Below are 25,786 nucleotides of genomic sequence, written 5' to 3'. Positions count from 1 at the left end.
GATTTTGGAGTTTTCCCTTGAGGAGGGAGTTTTTTTATGTGAGGAAGGAAGTTTTTGGATGAGCTAACGGTAGAGATTAACTCTCTTACTCCTAAACAATTACTATAAGACTGTTGGAAATGGTTAGGGAATAGCTTCACAGTGAGAAGTGCTTATAATTCTGTTGGAACCCCAAAACTTGGATAATGCTAATTTTTTCAAGTAGTTGTGGTCAATTCCTATCCCATAAAAATGGCATCATGGGTTTGGCGATAAGCGCTTAATAGAATTCCATCAAACGATAACCTGATATAAAGAGGTGTTTCTATGAAAATTTCAGGTATTAATTGCCCCCTATGCCGATCTTAACAAATGTGTGGTGGCATTTTTGTTAATAAATGGAAGTTTTTAACATCAGTTTTGAGAGAACTGATGTTAAGTACTATACTCAACATTGGATTTATTTAAAACCAATGTTGAGTGTCATGCATCAACATCAGTTTTATGAGAATCGATGTTGAGTCTCGCTCGTTAACAACGGTTTTTTGTAAAAACCGATGTTGTGCTTGACCCTAAATATCTAAGTGTTCAATTTTGCTCACATTCCAGCTCTCACGTCCAAACCTCTTACATTGTCCCGTTTTTATGCCCAAAACTCTCGAGCCCTAGCCTTTCGTTGCCATCTTTGTTATTGTCGCTGCCATTGTTTTGCCAATCATTGCCTCTATCGTCGTGCTCCATCATCATCATCTTAGCCTATCCCCAAAGACACTCCTTCTAACTTATTGCCTTTGTTGGGTTCCAAACCTTAATCCTCAGTCATGAATCATGTGGTTATGTGCAACTTCAAGTCATGCTTCAAATTCCTTGATCCGTTCTCTCTCTCTCTCTCTCTTTCTCTCTCTCTCTCTTTGCATATTCATATTTGTGTGTGTGTGTGTGTGTGTTGGAATTTTTTCTTATGTTAATTTTTGTAGATTACGGAGAGGCTTTGAGATCCTCGAGGTCTTCACCAAGGTGCCTTGCCAGTTCTTATTCTCCACTCTAACAGTGTTTGCCAACGACCCTTTATTCGCTTTCTTACTGTTAGTATTCTCTTTCTCTCTCTCTCTTTGTTCGCCAATTCATTGTACTCATATATTCATTATTCACAGAGACAAGAATGATTCTGAAGATCAATAAGGATGGACATATACTTATTGGTTGCATAAATATACTTTCTATATTTTTATTTATTTATTTTGGTATTGTTTTATCTTTATTGACCCAAAGATATTAAAAGAAGAAAAGAAAAAGTAACATTTTAGATGGGGTGAACAATATTGTTTTTTCCTTGTGTAAAAGTTTAGAGAGAAATTTTCCATCTAAAACCATATTGTTGGATCGAGTGGCCTCAGAATAATTAAGAAGGGGGGGGGGGGGTTGAATTAATTATTCCTAGAACTTTACCAATTAAAAATTACTCTTTTAAGGCTTTTACTAAATTGTTAAAAGAATGAGGAGTAGAAGAGAAAACTTAACAGAAAGTAAAAGCGGAAATTAAATGCACAGCGGAAAGTAAAAGAGTAGGGAAGAAGGAAACAAACACACAAGAGTTTTTATACTGGTTCGGCAACAACCCGTGCCTACCTCCAGTCCCCAAGCGACCTGCGGTCCTTGATATTTCTTTCAACCTTGTAAAAATCCATTTACAAGCAAAGATCCACAAGGGATGTACCCTCCCTTGTTCTCTTTGAACCTAGTGGATGTACCTGCCACTAGAACTGATCCATAAGAGATGTACCCTCTCTTGTTCTCAGTCAAACCCAAGTAGATGTACCATCTACTTGTACCACAAAGGATGTACCCTCCAATGTGTTAAGACAAAGATCTCAGGCTGTTACACCTTTGATACTTTGTGAATGGGGATACAAAAGAATTCTCAGGCGGTTAAACCTTTGAACGCTTTTGTATTAGGGAATGGGAAGAATCAAAAGAATTCTTAGACTGTGTCGTTTTGAATTCTTTGACAAGGGAGAAGGGAGACACAAAAGAATTCAGGCGGTTAGTCCCTTGTTCTTTTGGAAAAGAGATAAGAGAGACACAAAAAGAATTCAGGCGATTAGTCCTTGGCAAATTCTTTTTGGCAAAGGGAGAAGAGAATGAAAAGATGAACAGCACAAGTTTTCAAGGTTTAGAAAACCAGAAAACTTCAGAAAGCTTTTGGTACAAAGAAGAAGAAGAAAAAGTTCAAAGAGATTTCAAGGCTTGTAAATGATTGATTGGAAAAGTAAAAAGTATTCAAGATTATTGAAATGTGAAACAAAGCCTTGCTTTTGTAGACTCTCCACGTCTGGTCAAGAAGACCATTCAGAAGAGTTATAACTTTTAGAAAAACTTAAAACCCATTTGAAAAAGTCAAAACCTTTTTGAAGAGTTACATCTTTTGATTTTTCAGAAACAGTCACTGGTAATCGATTACCAAATAAGTGTAATCGATTACACAAGGCTTTTGAGTGAAAGGATGTGACTCTTCACATTTAAATTTGAATTTCAACGTTCAAGGGCACTGGTAATCGATTACCAAAACATTGTAATCGATTACAGCCTTTTGAAAATATTTGGAACGTTGTAAATTCAGTTTGAAAACTTTTTCAAACTCATTTTGCTACTGGTAATCGATTACAACAATATGGTAATCGATTACCAGGGAGTAAAAACTCTTTGGTAAAGGTTTTTTCAAAAACTCATGTGCTATTCAAAGTTTTGAAAAAACTTTTTAATACTTATCTTGATTGAGTCTTTTCTTCATTCTTGAATGTTGAGTCTTGAATCTTGATCTTGATTCTTGAGATCTTGAGCCTTGATTCTTGATTCTTTATTGTAGGCTTTCTTCTTGAGTCTTGAATTCTTCTTGATTCTTGAACTCTTGACTTGTTCTTGATTCTCTTGAGATGGATGTTCTTTGATTCACTTGAGATGGATATTCTTTGATTCACTTGAGCTTTTTGTTCATCACTTTTGTCATCATCTTTGGTTGTCATCATTGTTATTATCAAAACACCTTTGAATCATTGTTGATTCATCATGAAGCTTTGCTTCCACACATATCATGTCAAAATATTTATAGGTCTTTGCAAAAAAAAGAAAAAAGACTACCAATTGAATAATATTCAAACTCATAACCTCACAAAACTAATTTAAAGTAATTAATTAAATGTGCAATATTACACTTTTTCTTCTTCTTTCAAGGAACCTATTCCTAAATTCCACTCTCTAAATTGGAAATATGCATGAAAACGCATTAAGCGCAAAAGGGGAAAAAATTATGCATTTCAGGAAATAAAGTTCCATAGAGGTACAATATTAAATAAACTGTGTTGAAATTATTAAAGGTTTGAGTTTTGAAAGCATCACTTGTGGAGAAAAGTTAACAATACTTGAATTGCTTCTTCATGCTCCTTCCTTCCCCCTCTTTGTTTTTCTCTACCAAACAAACATATTGGAAACCCTAACCTTATTTATTTAAACTTTGACATTAACGATGGAACTTCGTAAAATTTAGAGTTTTTTTATTTATTTAATTGGGCTCAAGTTCTAATAGAAAAACATCATTGGTCCCAATTGTATTCCACAAATCCTAGTAATCCTTTTTCCCCCTTTTATAGTCGTTTATGTCAAAAATGTCCAATAAAATAGAAAAAAATGCTTTTATTTCCTTTGTTAACTCATCAACTTAGTTCATTTATCGATTGCATAGCACTCAAAATTTTTGTTTCATTGTTTTTCTCATTTAAAGTAAAAAAATAAATTAAAATTTGCTTTTGGCCTTACTTATCATTAGACGACCCCCTGACCCAACTCTATTCCTATTTCGAAGCTTATGAAGTGTGTTTTCCCGGTCACTAACCCATTATCGACATCTGTAGTATAACACCAAATGGCCCAATGGGTGTAGCTCAATTAACACTTAGCAACACATGCTTAGTTTGTGGGAGGAGACATGGACTTGATTCCCGCATAATACACTCATGGGGAGGGATAATGAGCTTCAAGTGTGGCTAAGCCCCAACCAAGGATTAGTCTCATAGCTGGTCCAAGGATCGAAACTTGTAGGGATACCTTGACGTACCACTGGGGAGTCCAAGACCCTGATTATAGTAGTACCAAACCAAAAAAAAAAAGTATAATACCAAATGATCAAGTGTTTTCTGAATTTTAATGCAAATATCTAAGAGGGTGTTTTGGTTACTCAATAATGGCGCATGTATTTATAATTTGAACATTAAATCTATAAAGGACACAAAAGCTACTTGTATTTGATTCATTAGAACGAATGTCAATCTTCCCTCAACTTTCAGCCAAACACATTAATGTAGACACATCCAAATAAGTGTAAACAAACACATCTAGTAGTGTTATGTTATTATTCTTTTAACAGTTGCACACCCAGATATAAGCGGTTTCAAATCACCTGTTGCCTAACTGTGTCCTAAATTCTTGTCCCTCCAATAATACAGTGACACGTCATTTAAAATAGTATTATGGATTAATTTTATCTTTCTTACATTACCCTAATGCCCTCATCCTTGTTACTCTATTAACAACGCATGAGGACAAAGCACCAAATAGAACCAGACTAACTCATGCTACGAACACACCATCACCAACAATGCTTTGCTTTTAATCTCTTGTTGAATCATGAGATTGCTCCCGCGTTTTCATTGGAGAGTTGTAAGACACAAACCAATAAAGAACAGCCAAAGACACTTTTTTGTTGATGTCAGTGATGTGTTCGTTAAACTAAACCGAATGCAAGTTTGTTAAAGTGTAATATTGATGCTTCTATATTTACGGATATGAGAATCTATGGCATACGAGTGTGCATTCAAAATGAAGGTGAGTTTATTGTTGCTCGCATTTCCTATCATTCTAGAGTTATTCCCATTCTTGAAGCCAAGGCATTTGCTTTCTTGGCTTCCATATCTTGGACCCTTAATATGCGTCTTGATGGAACCCTGATTTGTGGATCCAATTTTTAGCATCAGCAAACTGGAAAACCAATTTGGGACTCTATGAAATTAGGGAAAATAAAAGGATAAAGTGGAATTAGAGAAGGAGATGGAAAAAACAACACCACAATCTTGAAAGATTGATAAGTTGAGGATGATTCGCCACAAAGAATAAAATTCTTCGATAAGAACCTAAGGTTTCACACAAGAACCAAGAAAGACATCCTTTTAATTGTGTCTAATATAAAATTTCATGAAAATTGCGGCAAATTTCCCCAGATGGGGTGCTTTTACAAAATATTTCCCCAAAGGGGGTCCTTTCGAAAAATATTACATGGGGGGGCTGTTTTCTACGTACTTTGCATGGGTTCTATAGCAAACCGCCACTTGTAGTGGCGAGTTTGCTGGGCAGAGCCACGTGGCCTGGAAAACGCCACTCGTAGTGGCGAGTTCCCTGCAGGTGGAAGTTGCCACCATGAGTGGCGAGTTAGGGCAGGCTTTTGGAAACCGCCAGTCAAACTGGCGGTTTGGCTGGTGCAGGCTTTTGCAGCGTTTACAGGTTGCTTTTGTAGGGGGTGCAGGCCTAAAGGGGAGTTGCAACTGCAACTGGCGATTTGAGTGCAAGTTGCAACTCCCATTGGCGATTTAGGGCAGAGTAAGGGCTATAAATACATACTCAAATATCAGTTTTTCTCACGCTGTTGTTGGCTGTTTACTCAAACTTCAATGTACTCAAATTTCAGTTTCTTACGTTGTTGCCTGTTTGCTCAAACTTCAGTTTTTAAAAATTGTGAGTGTCAAGGAATTCTTCAAGGTTTTCTATTTACTTCTTAAGTCTATATTTTAATCAAGTTTGTAGTTTTGAAATTAATAATTTATGTTATAATTTGTTTTTAAGTATCTTGTTGTTTGCTAAGATTTGTCCGCATAAGGTTATAGAATTTGCTTTAATTTCTGTAGTAATTTTTTTTTTCATAACTGTGAGTCTTTAGGGATTTATCTGCATAAGGTTTGATATTTGAGGGTTAAATATTTGAATCCATGCCTGTTACACATGCAGATGGCCTTATTTGATTTTGGGCTCAACTTCACACCGTCACTATCCATGTTTGCATTATTTTCAAATTGTCATAATAAATTTGTTTATTGTGTTATTGACAAGGAGGAAAGAAAAACAATAGTACTTACCATACAGCAAATTTTTTAGTATCATTAATATAGGTTAGGTCTAACTAGAAAAAAAACGTGCATTTTGAAGTTATGTTAAATTTAAACATACTACTTTATTTATAGGTTATTAAAGTTTTTTTAATAAATTAAATATCAAAACATTATTAGTGTAAATTATTTATATTATTACTAAAAAAATAATACATTTATTTTTTGGAAGTAAAAATAATTTGTTCCTTTTTGGAAATTAATAATTTGTGTTATAATTTTATGTCAGTAATTCTTTAAAGCAGTTTGAATGTATATTTTTTTATTAATTGTATAATTAAATTAGTTTTGTATTTTATTTTGTAGTTTCCAGTAAAATAATTTGTATGATAATTTTTTTTAAGTAATTATTAATTAAAACTAAATTTCAGCTTTCAAGTAATTTTTTTTAAGTAATTTTTTTTATTTCTTAGTTTCCAGTAAAATAATTTGTATTATAATTTTTTAAGTAATTTTTTTTATTTCTTAGTTTCCAGTAAAATAATTTGTATTATAATTTTTGTAAGTAATTTTTAATTAAAACTAGATTTCAACTTTCAAGTAATTTTTTTTAAGTAATTTATTTTATTTAGTAGTTTCTAGTAAAATAATTTGTATTATAATTTTTTTTAAGTAATTTTTAATTAAAACTAGTTTTCAGTAAAATGATTTGTGTCATCAAATTTTTAATTAAATTTCTTCAGTGTTGGAGTATATTAAAAACTAGATTTCAGCTTTGAAAAAGTGTGAGCGTTCTTGAGATTTAAATTTGTCCTCATAAGGTTGAAATTTGCTTCGTAAGACTTTTTGTGATTACATTTGACTATTTTAAATTTATTATGAATAATTCATTAAAATATTGTTTTTGTAGGTACACGATGAATTCGGTTATAACAGTGTTGTATTTCAATGGAAGGATATATGAAGATAATGATGATGTAATATTTGAAGGCAGTAAAAAAGCGATTCAGATTAAACGTGGAATTAGTTTCAATGCTTTGAAGAAAAAAATTGGAGACAAGGTAAAGTTAGAAAATAATGAAATTATTTCTGCTATCAGTTGTAGATTTTTAGTGTCAGGAAAATATATTGCTTTGCAAATTTGCGATGACGAAGACGTTGAAACGATGCTGGAAAGTTTTAAACAACAACAAGAAATGTCAGTTCTAGAATTATACATAGAAAAGGATGTGGCTGGTGGTTCAATGTTTCATTCTGCAAATTCCCTTACATCATGTAGAAATTATTTATCTAATGATGACACACAACCACCGACAAATATGAGCAATTTAAATCTTCACGAAGATGATGATCATGATGATGATGATTATCTTGTGTCTAACTCATACGTTGAAGAGTCGTTAGACAAAGATGACAGTGTTGACGGTATATCAGATACCGACAGTGAAGTCCCCGACATGATTCCACCAGTAAGAATTGTTCACCCAGCAGAAGGTATGATTTCCTCTTAAAAAATAATTCACTCAATACATTTATTATTTCACAACAATTGTATTTACCAATTTATTTTCCAATAAATAAAATTTAAATTATATTACATTTATTACACAAATAAATTTAAAAAAATCCAAAAAATACAATGGAAACAAAAATTTAAACAATATACTAAAAAAAATTAAAAAAAATTAAAAAAATAAACTAAATAATATCAACATTCTAACTAAACCTAACATACTATATATATAACATAAATAATATCATACAAATCTAAAAAAATCTAAACCAAATAATAATAACATATCAATTAAAAAAACTTAAATAAATTCATATTAACAAATTAACTACAACTAATGTACGTATAACACAAATAATTTTATTATTTTAGGATACTACTTAAAATTTAAAATTATCACCTAAACTAAACAAACGTACTATATATATACTAACCAAAATCTACACATATATAAAACAAATAATACCATACTAATTTATAAAATCTAAACAAAATAATATTATCAAAAACTAATCTAAAGCAAAATTAATACTAACTTAAGATATGTATATTAACCTAACTAATATTCTTAAAATAATATTTATAAATTAACTAAAACTAACCTAACATATATATAACTTACAGCTTACAAAAATCTAACCTAAATAACATTAATATCTCAACTAAAATTAATTTAACATATATGCATATAACATAAAAGTATATACCAAACAACATAAAAATAAATTAACTTACCTCAAATACGTACTAAGACAAGCAACCAAAAAGTGTAGGCCAAAGAAGAACAAAAACTTCACCTACAATATATAAAAAATTTATCAATTAATATTAATATATCACACAAAAAAAAAAAACAAAATTTCAGTTAACAGCATACTCACTAATAACCCAAACCCGTAGCAACAAAATAAGGGAGCACTGGAAGCAAATAGCAATGGCAGAAGAAGCAATTCAGTGAAGAGTGAATGCAAAAACGAAGCAGACAAAAGGGGCACCTACATTGCTTTCTTTATAGGCCAGAATTTTTTTTTTGAAAAAGCCCAAATCGCCACCATGACTGGCGATTTCTCTGCACCTGCAAAACTGCTCCTGCACCACTACACCGTAGCTACACCGCTAGCCTACGCCTGAAGCTCCCCCCTGCAAAGCCAACCCGCTAGTCAAACTAGCGGTTTCTAAGACGCAGAGCAGACTCGCCAGAAGGACTGGCGACTTGCAGGTTGCAGGCAACTCGCCACTACGAGTGGCGTTTTCCAGGCCACGTGGCTCTGCCCAGCAAACTCGCCACTACGAGTGGCGGTTTGCTATAGAACCCATGCAAAGTACGTAGAAAACAGCCCCCCCATGTAATATTTTTCGAAAGGACCCCCTTTGGGGAAATATTTTGTAAAAGCACCCCATCTGGGGAAATTTGCCGAAAATTGCCAACAAAGTGTTTAAGAAGTCTATTTATAACTCCTACTAATTATCTTAAATTAGGCCCAAGGCTCAAGAACTAATCTAATAATTAAAAGACTTAAAATAACAATAAAAAAGATAGCAGCCCATTACAAGTCCAAAAATAGGCCCAAAATATAATTAAAAACGAAAATAAATCTTATTCTAAAAGTTGGCTAAGATAAATAAGTTTTTCTTCTTCTTCTCTTTCCTCCATGAGAGAATTTGGTCTCTCACCAAGCTTTTCTTGAAATCTCTTACTCCTTGCTCTAGTGATTGGTCCATCCATGTTAAGCCCACGTAAGTCAAACTCTTCCTCCTTGGATAGTCCTCTATCATACCCTACTTCGTGGGAAGAATTCGCCCTTGAATTGATGTTAAAGGTATCTACATCACAAAGAGTCAAGTCAGTAACATTAAAAGTGTTGCTCACACCGTAGTCTAGTGGTAAAGCAATTTTATATGCATTATAGTTTATGTGCTTTAAAACTTGAAAAAGACCATCTCCCTTTTCTTGAAGTTTAGATTTCCTTTTGTAAGTAAACTTATTCTTACTCAAGTGAATCCAAACCCAATCACCCAGTTTGATAACCATTTTATTTCTCCCCTTATTGGAATATCTAGCATATTGTTCAATCTTTTTTGAATTTGTGCTTCCCTCTTCTCATGCAAACTCTTAACAAAATTGGCTTTACAAAGCCCATCCCTATGCATCATAGCTGAAGTGTTAGGAAAAGGTAACAAATTAAGAGGGGACAATGGACTAGAATGGTAAACTACCTCAAAAGGAGAATAAGTAGTAGAGTTTACTACCCTATTATAAGAAAATTCATCATGGGGTAGGCATTCATTCCAAGTTTTCAAATTCTTACCTACCACATGCCTTAGAAGTTGAGATAGATTTTGATTTACCAAGATGACAGGCATAGCACATGGGCTCAAGATTTCTTTCACCCATCCTTTTTCCATCAAGCTCTCCACTTGCCTTTGGATCTCTTTTATCTCTTCCGGATTGCTTCCATATGTTGGCTTATTTGGTAAGGATACTCCTAGAATGAGATCAATTTGGTGCTCTATCCCTCTCAAAGGAGGTAACCCATGAGGGGTGTCTTTAGGAAAGACATCCCCAAACTCTTTCAATAATTCTTCCACACCTATAGGCAAAAAACTAACAATAGAAGACAAATAATAATCATGAGGCATTAGTAAATACATAGGTTGCCTAGCTAGCATCACTCTTTTCACCTCTTTTTCTCTCATGAACAAGGTTTGTATTTTTCTCTCTTGATTTTCATCTTTTTTTTTAGTTTCACTCTTTTTTATCTCCACTCTTTTCTTTCTTTTCTCTCCTTTCATGTTTCTCTCTCTTTTCATCACTTTTGTTTTTCTCTTTTTTTCTCTCTTGTTCTTTTTTCACTCTCATTTTTTTTATCCTCACAAACCTCACTTAGAGACAAAGGTTTAAGGGTAACCTTTTGCCCTTTATTTACAAATGAAAAATTGTTTGTGACACCATTGTGGACAACATCCCTATCATACTGTCAAGGCCTTCCAAGTAAGAGATGACTAGCCTCCATAGGGACTACATCAAACAGTATCTCATCAACACATTTTCCAATGGAGAAGCATATCAAAACTTCTCTATCTACAACTAGCTCCCCAATCTCACTCAACCATTGTAGTTTGTAAGGCCTAGGGTGAGGGGAAGTTTTAAAAGCAAGCTTTTCAATCAATCTTTGGCTAGCTACATTAGTGCAACTACCGCCATCAATAATCAAAGAGCATATTTTCCCCATGACCATGCACATAGTATGAAAAATGTTCTCCCTTTGAGTGTCATCTCTATCCTTACACACACTCCTCATTAACCTCCTAACCATCAAAATATCACCTTCTAAGGGTTATACATCACATTCACTTTCACTCTCACTAGAAGAGCTAGAAGAAAATGCACTAGTGATATCCCCATTACCCAACACAAGCATAGTCCTTCTGTTAGGACATTGGGAGGCAATATGACCCTTTCCTAAACACTTAAAACATTTAATAGAACTCGCCTTTGAAGAAGTGGGAGTAGGGTTAGAATTATTTTTACCAAGGGCAACACCTTTTTCATGAGATTTGAATGAAGATCCTCCCTCCTTCTTGAATGTCTCCTTATCTTTCCAAGTTGAAGAGCCATAGGAGGACTTTTTGTATGTTTGCTTCCTCTTTAGTTGCTGCTCCACCTTGATAGCTTGATGAATGAGATCCTCCAAAGAGGTATAGTGGTGCAACTCTACAATGTCTTGGATTTCCCTATTGAGACCATGCAAAAACCTTGTCATGGTGGCCTCTTGAGACTCCTCAATTTGAGCCCTAATCAAGGAAATCTCTATCTCTTTGTAATACTCATCCACACTCTTATTTCCTTGAATTAATCTTTGGAGCTAGTTGTGAAGGTCTCTCCCATAATAGGACGACACAAATCTCTCTCTCAAAACTCTCTTCATGTCTTGCCAAGTATTAATCAACGGCCTTCTCATCCTCTCAACATCACTCCTCACTTGATTCCACCAAACTAAGACATATCCCTCAAACTCCGGGGAGGCCAATTTGATCTTTTTCTCTTCATTGTAGTTGTAGCAAGCAAAGACATGCTCAACCTTCATCTCTTACTCAAGATACACTTCTGGATCATAAGTCCCTTTTAAAGTAGGGATCTTCACCTTCACTCCCTTCCTTTCTTTGTCTACCTCCATATCTTCTATGATTTCTTCTCTCCCTATACCTCTCATTCTTCCATCCTCTCTCATCCTCTTCATACCCCTAATCTTATCCATGAGAATAATTAGATGATCTTACCTTTTTTCTTCGCTCTATATTTTCAATCCTTACACTTAAAACTTCTTTACTCCTATGTATTCTTCCCAAACTTTGCCCATTCTCCTTTCTCATTCTCTCCATCCTTTCTTCATTTTCATAACTCATTCTTCTCATTTGATCACCAAGTTTAATAATCTCCGGCATGAGCCTTGCGGTTTTTGGAGATGGTGGAGTAGCATCTCCACTTGTATCCTACAAGAAAAGTTAGTGCACAAGTAAAAAATTGAATAGGACCTCGCCACTCAACTTGGTGTTTCACTCAAGTTCACTCATGTATCACTCTTTCAAGGCTTTTTCTTTTATAATATGCGCTCTTGCCTTTTACCACTCTTGCTTCTTTTCAGTTCTTATGCAGAACCTTCAAGCTCAAAATCAAGAAATATTCAATGTGAAATATGTCACAAATCAAAACTCAACTCAAGAAGTCAAGAAAAGAAATACTCTAAGACAAAACTAAGGAATTTTAAAGACGGGCAAAAATAATGAAAGGAATACTCAAAAGGAATGTCAAGGAAGACAAACTAAAAGACTCCAGAATGAAGAAAAGGATTGTCCAAAAATTGAACTATACTAGATGTAAATAACCAACATGACACAATTTTTTTTGAAAAAGATGTAAAAACAATAAAGACTTTGAATGTTGATTTTGTTTTTTTTATACGTTTTATTTTGCTCTTTTTTCATTTTTTTCTTCTTCCTTTTTTTGGCACACAATTCAAATTTGAATGCAAATGTGATTGGGAAAATCCAAATCTAGACTGTAACAAAATTTTGCCTCCAAATCTGAAAACTGGATTTCTTTCTTTTTTTAACTTCTTTCTTTCCTTTTTTTTTGCACGAATTTTAATGCTATATTTATATAAAAAAAGATATTGATACTAGATATAGTTCAGAAAAGAAAGATAGACTCAAAGGAATAAAACAAAGGAAGATAAAATAATAATATAGAGTTAAACAAAAAAATTGATCGAACAAACAAAGGAGAAAACTCACGTGAAACAGAAAACACAAAGGATAGATAATACCTGATTTCAAGAACTAAAGCTCTGGTACCAATTGATGAAACCTCGATTTGTGGATCCAATTTTTGACATCATCAAACTGGAAAACCAATTTGGGACTCAATGAAATTGGAGAAAATAAAAGAATAAAGTGAAATTAGAAAGGAGATGGAAAGAACAACGTTGCAATCTTGGGAGATTGATAAGTTGAAGATGATTCGCCACAATGAATAGAATTCTTTGATAAGAACCTAATATTTCACACAAGAATCAAGAGAGACACTCTCTTAATTGTGTCTAACATGAAATTTCATGAAAACTGTCAATAAAGTGTTTAAAGAGTCTATTTATAATTCCTACTAATAATCCTAAATTAGGCCCAAGGCCCAATAACTAATCTAATAATTAAAAGACTTAAAATAACAATAAAAAAGATAGCAGCTCATTGCAAGTCCAAAAATAGGCTCAAAAATATAATTAAAAAAGAAAATAAATCTTATTCTATAAGTTGACTAAGATAAATGAGTTTCGCTTCTTCTCTTTCCTCCATGAGAGAATTTAGTCTCTCGCTAAGTTCTTCTTGAAATCTCTTACTCCTTACTCTTGGTTCATCCATGTTGAACCCACCTAAGTCAAACTCTTCTTCCTTGGATAGTCCTCTATCATGCGTCTCCACAATGTTGATTCTGAAATCAATTGCAAGCAAAGTTTATGAGAGCATGCTGGCCATCTCTTGCATGAACGCAAAGACTGACATGGCTTTATTTTGTCTTTATGTGGAGAAAATTTTCACTTGATTAACAACTCTTTAGTGAGTTTAGTTCATAGACAAGTAAATCTAGTCACTCATTTTTTTAGCAAGAGCATTTTGATTCTATGCTAGTCCAGAATCTTTTTAGAACATTCCTACATGTATAATTAATGTTATTCCTAGTTGGAGAAATTTATGTAAAGAGGCCCTAACACACCAACAAATGGAATAGAGCGAAAGCAAGAAGAGTGAGTGCATATTTAGTTATTCGTTTTGAAGGATTGGATTCACGCCAACTTGAATATTAGATTGTGTAGCTTCTAAATTTCATCCGTTTTAGATGTGAAAATCATAGGTTACATGCGTTGAAAATGTAAGACCAAACACAAGTAGAAACTCATTATTGACTTGTGTGATTGTCATGCTAACATGTCACTTATTTTTTTTATTATCATAATTATAAATGAACTTAAGCTTAATTTGTTCGGTATAATTTTTTTAATTTTATACAATTAAAATATCATGTAATTAACTAATTGTAATATTTTAATTTTTGTTTTAGAAAAATATAATTACTTTTATAAATAATAAAATTCGGTGTGTATAAGCAAATAGTTTAATTGAATGTTTTCGAAAAGATAGGATGACATCAATCATATCAATGTTCATATCTAGACGAACACCAACCAAGGACTGCCCCTACCAAACACCACTCTAAGTAGGGCCCATTTGAATGCAGCCCAAAAGATCTTTTATCATCTTATCTACTGGTAAAAGATCTTTTTTATTTTTTAAGAGTGTTTGGTTATTAATTTTTTTTTTAGCTTTTACAAAAGTAAAAGCTCTCAGCAGATCTTGTTCTGTAGCTCAAAATTTCCAGCTTGTGAAATTTTGCTTTTCAGGAATCTATCCCTTAAACAATGCTTGGACAATTATGTCCTCAAAAAATTTCAAAATGACAAAGCATGCCCTCCTCATTTTCTAAACCCTCAAAATTTCTCTCTCAGGTTCCTCACAACGTGCATGTTGTGCCTTCCTCAATTCTCTCTCGTGCTTCGATCTCCTTCCTCATCCTTTCCGATCTCCTTCCTCATCTCTTTCGATCATCCTTCGTCATCTCCTCTTCTTCCTTTGTTAGCATCTCATGTGATGTGCCATTATTTTCTCCTATTTCTTAACCCTTTTTGCACCATTTTAAGTACTGATTAGTCTTAATTGTCAAATTAATTAGGTAGTTTTATTATTTGGGCCCATTCAGCTAATTTGATGTTTTTAATCTAATTTCAGGAATTAATGAAGCATTGGGCTTGAATCCAGAATTGGGCTTGGACTTGAAAAGTGCAGACTATTTTATTCTACAAAATTAGATCTTATCTTATCTTTATCTTATCTAGATATTATTTAGATTTGATCTCATCTAAATGTTATTTAATCTAGATCTTATCTTATCTAGATTTGAATTTAATTTATTTATGGGCTTGGATTTAAAACAGATTTGTAAGCTTTGGGGCTGGAAAACTATATAACAGCACCAAGGTTCTAGTTTAGGCCCTTTCTCCTCTCTTCTCTTCTCTCTCCTATTTTCGTTTTTTAGTTTTAGGCTTTTCTTTGAGACATCTTTTCGTTTTACAATTCCAGTAGCAATAAAATTTTGTTCTTCAATTTATAAGTTCGTTCTCTATTGATTAATGGAAGGCTAAGTCCCCAGCGTTCCTTTCTCTTGAGGATCAAGCACAGTTCTCTTTGAGGTTTTATTATTACTGTTACATTCTGTTCAGTTTTTCCTCTTCACTAATTACTCTGAATTTGCTATTTTTAATTCATGCATGCTTAGTGTTTGATTAATTGTCTCTGCGCTTAATTTACGTTCATGCTTAATGATCATTTATGAGTAATTGGTGTATGTGATGCTTAATCACATAATGAATGCCTTATGTTGAATTTCGCTTAGTAATTTAATTTAGGGTTGGATTGAGTGGTTAAACTGATAAAGGATAAATTCTCGCAACCTAGGATAAGAGACTTGCTTGTGAATCAAGCGAAAGCAACATATTTTAATTATGATATTTTCTAATTCAATTGTACTCGTTGTTTAATTTACAAAAGCAAACAACCCCCCCCCCCCAATTCGTTACTATTTTCCTACTATCTGTTATGAACATTTGGTTTATCATTGCTCGTTGGGAAACGACCTAGGATCACTTCCTAGATACTACATTTTTAATGTTTATTTGATTCGGGTACGGCCTCGATCAACAAGTTAACCAATTCTTCATTAATTTCTTTTTCTTCTCATTAAATTTTGAATTGTTATTGATTAGGGTTGTACTTTTGTTTGTTTCATTAAGCTTGTGAAATGTCTCTCAATCAAGTTCCTGTGAAAAGAAAGAAAGCAGAATGGTGTGATAAAAATACTGAGGTTATGTTGAAAGTGTGCATAGAAGAGGTGAATGCTGGAAATAAACCTCATAGCCACTTCACTAAGCTTGGTTGGGCAAACATGCAGAAAAGTTCAATAAGACAACAAATTTGAAATATGAATATAAACAATTCAAAAATAGGTGGGATTCTTTAAAAAAGAAATGGCAATTATGGGCTAAGCTTATAGGGAAGGACACAGGTCTTGGCTGGGATGGGGAGAAGAAAACCATTGCAGCTAGTGATGAATGGTGAGAAGCCAAAATTCAGGTATGTATTATTCAACGAAAATAGAGTTTTTGTGCAGGCCACTCTTTTGTTTTTTATGTGTGATTCTTGACTTTGCGGCCAAAATTGGAGTTGCAGACTATTTTTTAGAAGCTTGTGTCTAAAATTTTGGTTGATAATTAGGTTGGTTATTACTCTATTACATGTTGCAATTGAGGTAGTTTACATGCAAAGAACTGAATGTGTTGATATAGTGATGTTTCTTTTAAAACCTAATGAAATGGAAATTTATTGGATAGTGCTATGTTCAAGAAGAGATTGTAATATGGTGAAGTAGCTGACATCAAATTGAATGGACATTGTCTGCTGCATGTTTATCTGCATCGTTTGGTATTGCATAAAGACATGTTTTGTTATCTGTAAATTTATAAAGGAATAATTCTCTTTCTATTGATTCATGTAAATCTATATAATATAACCAAAGATTGGTCTAATGGGTAAAAAATGAAATGCACCATGCTGGCAATTTGAGGTGTTGGTTGCCAGAACAATTTGAGGCTTGTGAGGAGCACAACCAATAAATCAGAGGGTAATGGTTCCTTTTGCAATGCTGATAGGACTTTGGGGGGGGGGAGTTGTTCTAAGTTGTTATGTGAGGAAAAACACATTAATTTTTTGGACCTAGGAAGACATTAGGTGCTGAACTATTTATCAACCATCCAAGTAGAATATATCATGTAAGTAGAATCACATTTAACTTTTTCCTAGGAAGACTTAGGGAAAACACATCAACCTTTTCCTAACCATTTATGGGTGCCATGAAGCCTGCATTTGCAGGGCATGGCCATATGATTGGTTTGTATTCTAGGCCTTCAAATGGGGACATGACAGGAACTAGCCACTGGTTCCCAGGTTGGGGGTAGACATAGCTTGGCGACTGTTTGGAATTTGAATTTGAATCTGCAGAGGCTAATGCAAGGTTTCCTAAATGATGGCCATAGTTTGGCAGCTAATTAGCATGACCTTTGGTTGTGTTGCTGATACAAGGAATGGGAATCTTCCCAACTACGCTGTTTGTAGTCTTCTCAACAGTATTGACCTTCACAAATTTATTGTCAAGTTTAACAACTGCTGATGGTTTTTGGCTGGCAAAGTCAGATTGAAACTTCTTGGTTGTGGATGTTTTTGGTGGTGGCTTGTTAAGTAAAAGGTTATCTTCAAGCAATACATGGGGTGAGCCTGCTATTAATCTTTGCACCTGCTTACAAGAAATGATTTAGTTACTTCTCATATTATGATGAGTGAAATTAAGGTGCATATATTTAATAGAACAAACAATCAAGAAGAATATCTAGTCTGGCAATTACCTTTATCAGTCTATGCAACTCAAACACTTGCTTGACAAAGATTTTCTATTGACTGAATAGAGCAATGTTCAGTATCAGGTCCAAGTAGGGATCAAAATACAAAAAAAAAACAAGACGATTTTAAAAAATGAAGGGACAAAAAGTGAGCACGTCAAGAAATAGTTCACTAGATTCAATCTGCATTAAAATTTGAGAAATGCAAGGTTGTAGGTTTGGAGGATGAATCTTGTTTGAGATTAAATAATGGAGGAAGACTAATGAAAAATTGAGGTTTGTCAAAAACTTAAAGAGATTATCTGTAAACAATAACAGACTCAACATAGTTCAGTTGTAAATTTAAGTAGCTTAACAAAAAGAGAGAAAGGCCATTTAATAAACACATATTACTAGACAAATAAACTTACTTAATGATAGTTCTTCTGACTTTCCAAACTTGTTGTTCACCTATAGCTCCTACAACATTGTCAGGGGAAATATCCATAGCCAATGTACATTCTGAGTTAGCTTTATTTACAGCATTAGAATGACTATATGTCTCTTCATCTTCATTCATGTCTATGTTGTCCAGGAAGCACTTTCTACCAATTTCTAACTCACCAGCACATTTATGTACATCACTAGTTATTGGCTTCTCAGTGTGATGGTCCCTTGAGTTTATTTGGTCCTCAAAAACTGCAAGCTCTTCATGTGTACGAACATTGCTACCTTGCAATGTTTTCAAGCTATCTATTAAAATACTTCTCTTTTCTTCCATCAAAGATCTATGCTTTTTATTCATTGATTTAGAATTCTTACCTTTCACCAATGAGATTAATGATGCATATGTCATGTCATCAAAACCATCTAATGAGTGAGGAAGCACTTTCTCTGGCTTCTGACCATTTTGACTCACTTCAGTATGATCCTCCATCCGGTTCTTCCCATATTGTGCTGACTTCAGGTCTACAGCACCAGGTGAATTCACCTTTCTAAATGAATTTGGACTTTTAAGCGAACAACTCAAATTACTATGAGAAAGTTTGTCTTCATCTTTAAAATTTTGGATGATGCTACAGGATGAGTTTTTTCTATGTGCAGAACCACAAGTTATAAAAGTATCTTCACCATCAAGTGTTCTCAGAGAATTCTTACTATTAATGAAATCATCTTGCTGAAACAAATCATGTTTACTGGTCAATGACAATGAGAACGAGAAGTTTAAATTTGGTAATTTGTAGGTTTCTTTGCTTCTCACTCATGACTCACCATGAATTTGGTTAAGTTAGTCTTTCTCGAATTATAGGTTTGACTCTTCTCAGCCATAATAGAAGGCACACTAAAGGTGCAAAATTGGATGCTTTGATTGCTACTGATCTGCAGCAGTGTAAACATCAAAAATAAAAATAGCTGCAAAGGATCAACAAAAAAACTTATTTTTAAAGATATGTAACTATGATCACATATGTGTTTATGTATGCTGCTAAGTGCTCCATGCTTTCCACTGAAGAAATGTGAAAAACAAAAATAAGAGAGATAGAAAGCAGAACTACTTGAGGGTTAAAAGATGGTACAACCATTTCCCTTTCCTTGCTTTCATCAGAAAAAAGAGTGATATTTATGATACAAAGATAAAAAAACATAAATATATAAGAAGGGAGCAGGAACAGATAGGTATTTGAGAATAAGACAATAAGAAAAATTGTTAAAAGAAAAGAGGTATGTCATTGTTGATACAATTATGTGCTTCCTTTGAATACCATTTTAAGAATACTTCAGTAGTATGAAAGCCGCCTATCCAATTAGAATTGTGAATAGGTTAGTCCAAGAGGCACCAAACTACTAACCAGTTAGGTGAAAGAAGAAGCACATATTGCAATTTAAGATTTCCATGTAAGCCGCATGAAAGCTGCATTTTATAGTTGAACAGACATAGTGGAGTACAATGAATGTAGCCATTGACTTATGCATAGTGTATACTTCAAATTTATCTTGTTGCGAGGATGGCGTGAATATATGCCAACTCCACTTTTTATAATAAACTACATTTTTTCTATTACTGCGAGAATCAAAGCTGCAAATATTTGCATCACTTGGGGACATGAAAACAGGAAAACCAACATATAAACCAAATAAAAGAACTGGCCAGTGGTGTGTATCCAAGTTAGAGTCAACTAAAGCCTTTTTTCTATACTAGAACATAATCAGCAATCTGCTACTAATAATTTATAAATGAGATTTTTCATCTAATGTGTTTTAGTGTGTTCAAGAGCTTATCTCATTTGTTTTTATTTTACCAAAGTACTCAACAAGAGAAGCAATAGCCTTTGGACTTATGCAGCAGTTTCTCATGACTATAAACAAACAAAACTTTTCTTCAAGTGGGGTTTGAGCAACTAGGTGTAGTGGCAAACAAGAAAGCAAGAGAAAGGCAAATGTAGTAAAAGGCTTACATGCTTTTTCTTGTCACTTCTAATTTGAGATCCAGGTTACTCACAACTTAAATGTTAGTATGAGTTAAGAGATAGAAAGTAGGGGAAAATATCAAGAAGTTGCGATTCCCTCTCCAATAGCAATTCTCAGTCATTTGTATTACCCAAATTTCTTTCTCTCTGATAATTTGAGGACACAAAAAGTGAAGGAAAAGAGAAAAAATAATTTAGTTTGAGGTTAATGGGTATCCATCAATCAATCAAGCAGGGGGAATTGATAAACAAATATGATCTTTACAAGCACAATGGTTATTCTTTCTTGTTTTCAGTAATATTCTCCAGCTTTTGTTGCTGTTATCTTTATTTTTTGGCCACAGCCCACAAGCATAGATTCCTCTGTCCTTACTATGTGCCTTAGAAATGGATGACGAGAATCTATGATGCAGGACTAAATGTAACCTGAGTAATATTTGAAGGCACTTCTATATATTATAACGAGATTGATTTTTATCTCTTAACTCTCATGCCAAATATATATTATAATTCTTATTTTTTATTTTATAGGAGGATCCTGAAGTAGCAAAGTTTAGAGAGCAAGGCCTCAAATTCTTACCTGAGATGGAATTCCTTTTTAAGGGTACTATTTGTATTGATTTTGCAGCATATGCACCATCTGAGGATTCAAGACAATACAAAGGATTCAACACAAGAACAGAAGAGACAAATGATAACATTGATGATAACACTGACATGGAAGTGAATGAGCCTGAGATAGACACGACAACTCAGAACACGTCTTTGGTAAAGGAAAATGGATAGAGGAAGAGAGGTAGAGAGGGTGACAAAAGAATTGGGTTTGCTGCCAAGATTTCCTCACAATTAGATCGTACTATTCAAACATTTGAATCTAGTGCATCTGCTCAAGACCCAACTAGCATTACTGCATGCATAGCAAAGTTGAAAGATCTACCAGGACTTGAGTGTGGGAGTGAACTATTTTACAAAGCTACTAGACTTATGAAAAAAAGGGCAAACATGATCACCTTTGTTGCTTTAGAAAAGCCTGAGCTACAACTTGGATGGATCAAGTCTGACACTTAAGCACAAGTTCCTTAGTTTCTCCTCTATCTGATATCATTGACACTTGCAAGTTTTCTTGGTTATGAACCTTGGTTGTGTTATGGATCTTAGTTTTTAATTTTAGTTATGTCATGGATCTTTGATTTTAATTTTTGTTATGTTATGGATCTTGGTTATGGTTTGGCTCTTGATTTTTATTTTCAGTTGTGTTATGAATTTTTTTTCCTTCTATAGGATGTCTTCATCATTATCATCAAATGACTCATCACTATCATCAAATGACTCTTCATCTGACGATGACGATCACATTACGAAGAACAAAGTGTTGATGTTTGTTGTAGCTAATGTTACCAATTACTTCATGAATTATGTTCTGAAAAATCCATGTAGGGATTCAAGCATGACAGGCCATCGTTGGGTATCTAAAATTCTAAATGGTCATCCAATACGTTGTTATCAGATGTTTAGAATGAAGAAACTTGTCTTTCTTGAATTATGTGATATCTTGGAAACCAAGTACAACTTAAAGAAAAATTGAAATGCCAGCATTTATGAGCAAGTTGGCTTGTTGTTATACATGTTGAGTCAACCAGGTTCTGTTCGTAATAGTGATAAAAGATTTCAACATTCAGGTGAAACAATATCTAGACATTTCCATAGTATCTTAGAAGTTGTGTGTATGTTTACAAAGGATATAATTAAGCCTGTTGATCCATTATTTAGAGATAATCCTGATGAGATTCTAAAAGATGCCAGATATCGCCCTTATTTTAGGGATTGTATTGGTGCAATATATGGTACTCATTGTTGGACCAAGTGGCCTTGGAATAATTAAGAATGGGGGGTTGAATTAATTATGAACGTGTCTTAACTAATTAAAAATCTATCATTCTTAATGTTACTAGATTCAATTAGGCTTTACTACTAAGTTATGTAATTTAAACAAAAGTAAAGTGTAAAATAAAAGTACACAACGGAAATTAATGAGTGTAGGGAAAAAGAAGACAAACACAAGAAGTTTATATTGGTTTGACAACAACCCATGCCTACATCCAGTCCCCAAGCAACTTGCGGTTCTTGAGATTTCTTTCAACCTTGTAAAATCCTTTACAAGCCAAAGATCCACAAGGGATGTACCCTCCCTTGTTCTCTTTGAAAACCCAAGTAGATGTACCCTCCACTTGAACTGGTCCACAAGAGATGTACCCTCTCTTATTCTCAGTATAACAATCCCCAAGTAGATGTACCCTCTACTTGTACCACAAAAGATGTACCCTCCAATGTGTTGGGACAAAGAATTCTCAGGCGGTTAGTCCTTTGAGATCTTTTGTTTAAGGGAAAGAGACAAATCAAAAGAATTCTCAGGCGGGGTCCTTTGAATTCTCTTGGAAAGGGAGAAGAGAGACACAAAAGAATTCAGGCGGTTAGTCCTTCGTTCTTTTGGAAAAGGGAGAAGAGAATGAAATAGATGATAGCACAAGTTTTTTAACAAAGAACTTTTCTTGGAAGAGAAAGTTTTGAACAAAAACTTTTAGAAAGATGAAGAGAAGATGAATAAGAAAAAATCTGTTGAAAGAGATGAAAGAAAATATTGAAAGATTGATTGAAAGAGATGATTAAAATCAATCTTTGTTTCATGCCAATGTCACATATTTATAATTTCTTGATGACTCAAGTCAAAACTTGTAACTCTTGGCAATTCCTTTAAAACTAATTACTTAAAAAGTTATGACTTTTAAAAGAATCTTTAGAAACAAGTCACTTGAAGAATTGTGACTTTTGGAAATGAGTTTTTCGAAAACAGTCACTGGTAATCGATTACCATTAAGGTGTAATCGATTACACATCAACAGATGTGACTCTTCATTTTGAATTTTGAAAATCTTAACTTTTTAAAACATTGGTAATCGATTACATCATTATGGTAATCGATTACAGCTTTGTAAATCAGTTTGAAAAATAATGCTGGCTACTGGTAATCGATTACTACCTTCTGGTAATCGATTACCAGAGAGTAAAACTCTTTGGTAAAAGATTTTGTGAAAACTTTATGTGCTACTCAATGTTTTGAAAAACTTTTTAGTACTTATCTTGATTGAGTCTTCTCTTGATTCTTGAATCTTGAGTCTTGAATCTTGATCTTGATTTTTCTTGAATCTTGATTCTTAAATCTTGATTCTTGAATCTTGATTCTTGAATCTTGAATCTTGAAACTTGAAACTTGATTCTTGAATCTTGAATCTTTGCTTGAAACTTTGCTTAACTCTTGATTCTTTGGCATCATCAAAATAACCTTGGAAGACATTGCTTCCACACTCATATACGAGTTTGTGTTCCCTCTCATCTACAAGAAGTCTATATTGGTCGGAAAGGCTACACTACCACTAATGTCATGGTTGTTTGTGACTTTAGCATGTGTTTCACTTATGTTTGGGCAGGTTATGCACATGATACTAAGATATTTATGGAGGCTTTACGTAAGCCTGCATTGCATTTTCTGCATCCTCCTCAAGGTAAATTGAAATTTATATATTATAAATATATGTATCATTATAATTTTGTGTTCTAACTTGCTCTATTGTTTTATTCTTTAGGTAAATATTATCTTGTTGATTCTAGTTACCCTACTTTTATGGGTTTTCTAGGACCGTGCAAGAAAACTAGGTATCATCTCTCACAATTTAGAATTTGGCCTAGAATCAAGGGGAGAGTTGAAGTTTTTAATTATTATCATTCTAGTCTTTGAAGTACAATTGAACGTGCATTTGGTTTATGTAAAGCAAGATGGAAGATATTGGGTAATATGCCACCTTTTGCTTTGAAAACACAAAACCAAATCATTGTTTCTTGCATGGCTATACATAACTTCATTCAAAGAAATGACAAGAGTGATGGAGAATTTGATTCACTAGATAAAGATAACGAATATATAGATAGTGATGAGGATGAAAGTGAAGTTGGTTCTAGTACTACAACATGAGAAGAATCGAATGCTCAAAGTACTCTATAAATGGAACGGTTTAGAGAATCTCTGAAGAGTATGTTTCCAACACGTATCTAATTTCTTTATTTTTTAATAATACAAGGTTGCATGTTTATGGCATGGGTACATTTGAACAATTTTTTATTGGAATGCATTATTGATCATATTATTACCAGGTTAATGACATTTTATATTTTGTTATAAATTATAATTACATAGATAATAATTAAATTATAAACTAGAATCTAAGTGATAATATTACTAAAATAATAATGTATTAATTACATTTTAAATATGAAAATTAATTATGTAGAAAGACATATAATTATATTTTTATAAGATACATTTATTTTATTTTTATAAAAATAGTTATTTTTAATCAAAAATTCTAAAAAATATATAACAATATTTTAAATATAATGATAAAGTTAAAATATTTTCATAAATGAAATAGAAGAAAAAGGTAATTTTTATTATTTTTAATAATATTTAATTATTTAATGCATTTAATAATTATATAATAATGTTTAAGTATTTAATTATTAGTTTTAATAATATCAAAGCATATAATATCCTTTTTGATAATTTTAATTATACAAAAGATCTTCTACAATTTCATCCAAACACCATATTATTTTAAATAAGCACTTATAAGAGTTTATCATCCAAATATCAAATTAATTTATATAAAAATAACTTTTCAGATAAGAACTTTTTGAATAAGTTCTTTACCTATAAGATCTTTTATAATAATGTATCTAAACATGCCCCTAATCACTTTCCTATAACATGCCAATATGTAATTATTATTATTATATTGATTTTTTTGTTTTTGAGAATGTATTATGTCGAACTTTGATTTTTTTCATAAATTTAGCATATGTTACCAACTAAATTATATGTTTTTCATAAATTTAACATATGTTACCTACTAAATTATATATATTGAATTATCATATTGATTATAATTCAATTAATTAATTATTCCTAGAATAATATACTAATATAAAGTAGCTAGCTTGTTTGTCTTGTTCTCTCCTACTGCCGCTGACTCACATCCACCAACATTTTTTTTTCATGCATTAAAAAGTTAATTAAATATAAGTTAAAAAGAACTTAGTTCATTCATTATAAAAAAATTAAAAAAAAAAACTTAGTTCATTAGATTATGAACGTGAGACCACCCAGAATTATCTCTGGGAGCAGATCAAGGTTTAGCCTAAGCATGTAAAAAAGATTCGCGCACATCCTTACGTGCCGCCACGTGTAATTAAATAACCCCTCACTAAAATTCAGATTTCCTCTATCTTATTCTTTCATTCTGCCGTGTACGGTGGGGAGGTAAAAAATGTGAAAAATAAAATAATTAAAAATAAGAAAGAAAGAAATAGATGAAAATAGAGTTAAAATATAAGTGTTTGATTTAAGAAAAATAGTTAAATGATTTTTTAAAACAATTGATTGTTAAAAGAATTGATTGCCTCTTTCAAGCAAACAGCATTCACTTAGCAAATGGTAGACAATCAATTATCAACAATTCATAATCTATTTTTTATATATAAGATATCTCCTATTCATTTCTTTGTTGTTTTGCAAAGAATTAAGAA

General features: G+C 32.9%; 1 long non-coding RNA gene across 1 annotated transcript; it reads right to left on the bottom strand.

Annotated features, from left to right (window-relative positions):
• Positions 1-17,528: 17,528 nt before the first annotated feature.
• Positions 17,529-18,208, bottom strand: LOC114425934. The gene is made up of 3 exons (XR_003669321.1): positions 18,113-18,208; positions 17,709-17,760; positions 17,529-17,599 (listed from the first exon to the last, which is right to left on the bottom strand). It is a non-coding gene; the product is annotated as an uncharacterized LOC114425934 (long non-coding RNA).
• Positions 18,209-25,786: the final 7,578 nt, after the last annotated feature.

Source organism: Glycine soja, chromosome 9, assembly GCF_004193775.1.
Source record: "Glycine soja cultivar W05 chromosome 9, ASM419377v2, whole genome shotgun sequence".
Taxonomy (NCBI): domain Eukaryota; kingdom Viridiplantae; phylum Streptophyta; class Magnoliopsida; order Fabales; family Fabaceae; genus Glycine; species Glycine soja.
The sequence above is the reverse complement of the archived record's forward strand: the minus strand, read 5'-3'. Positions and strand labels throughout refer to the sequence as shown.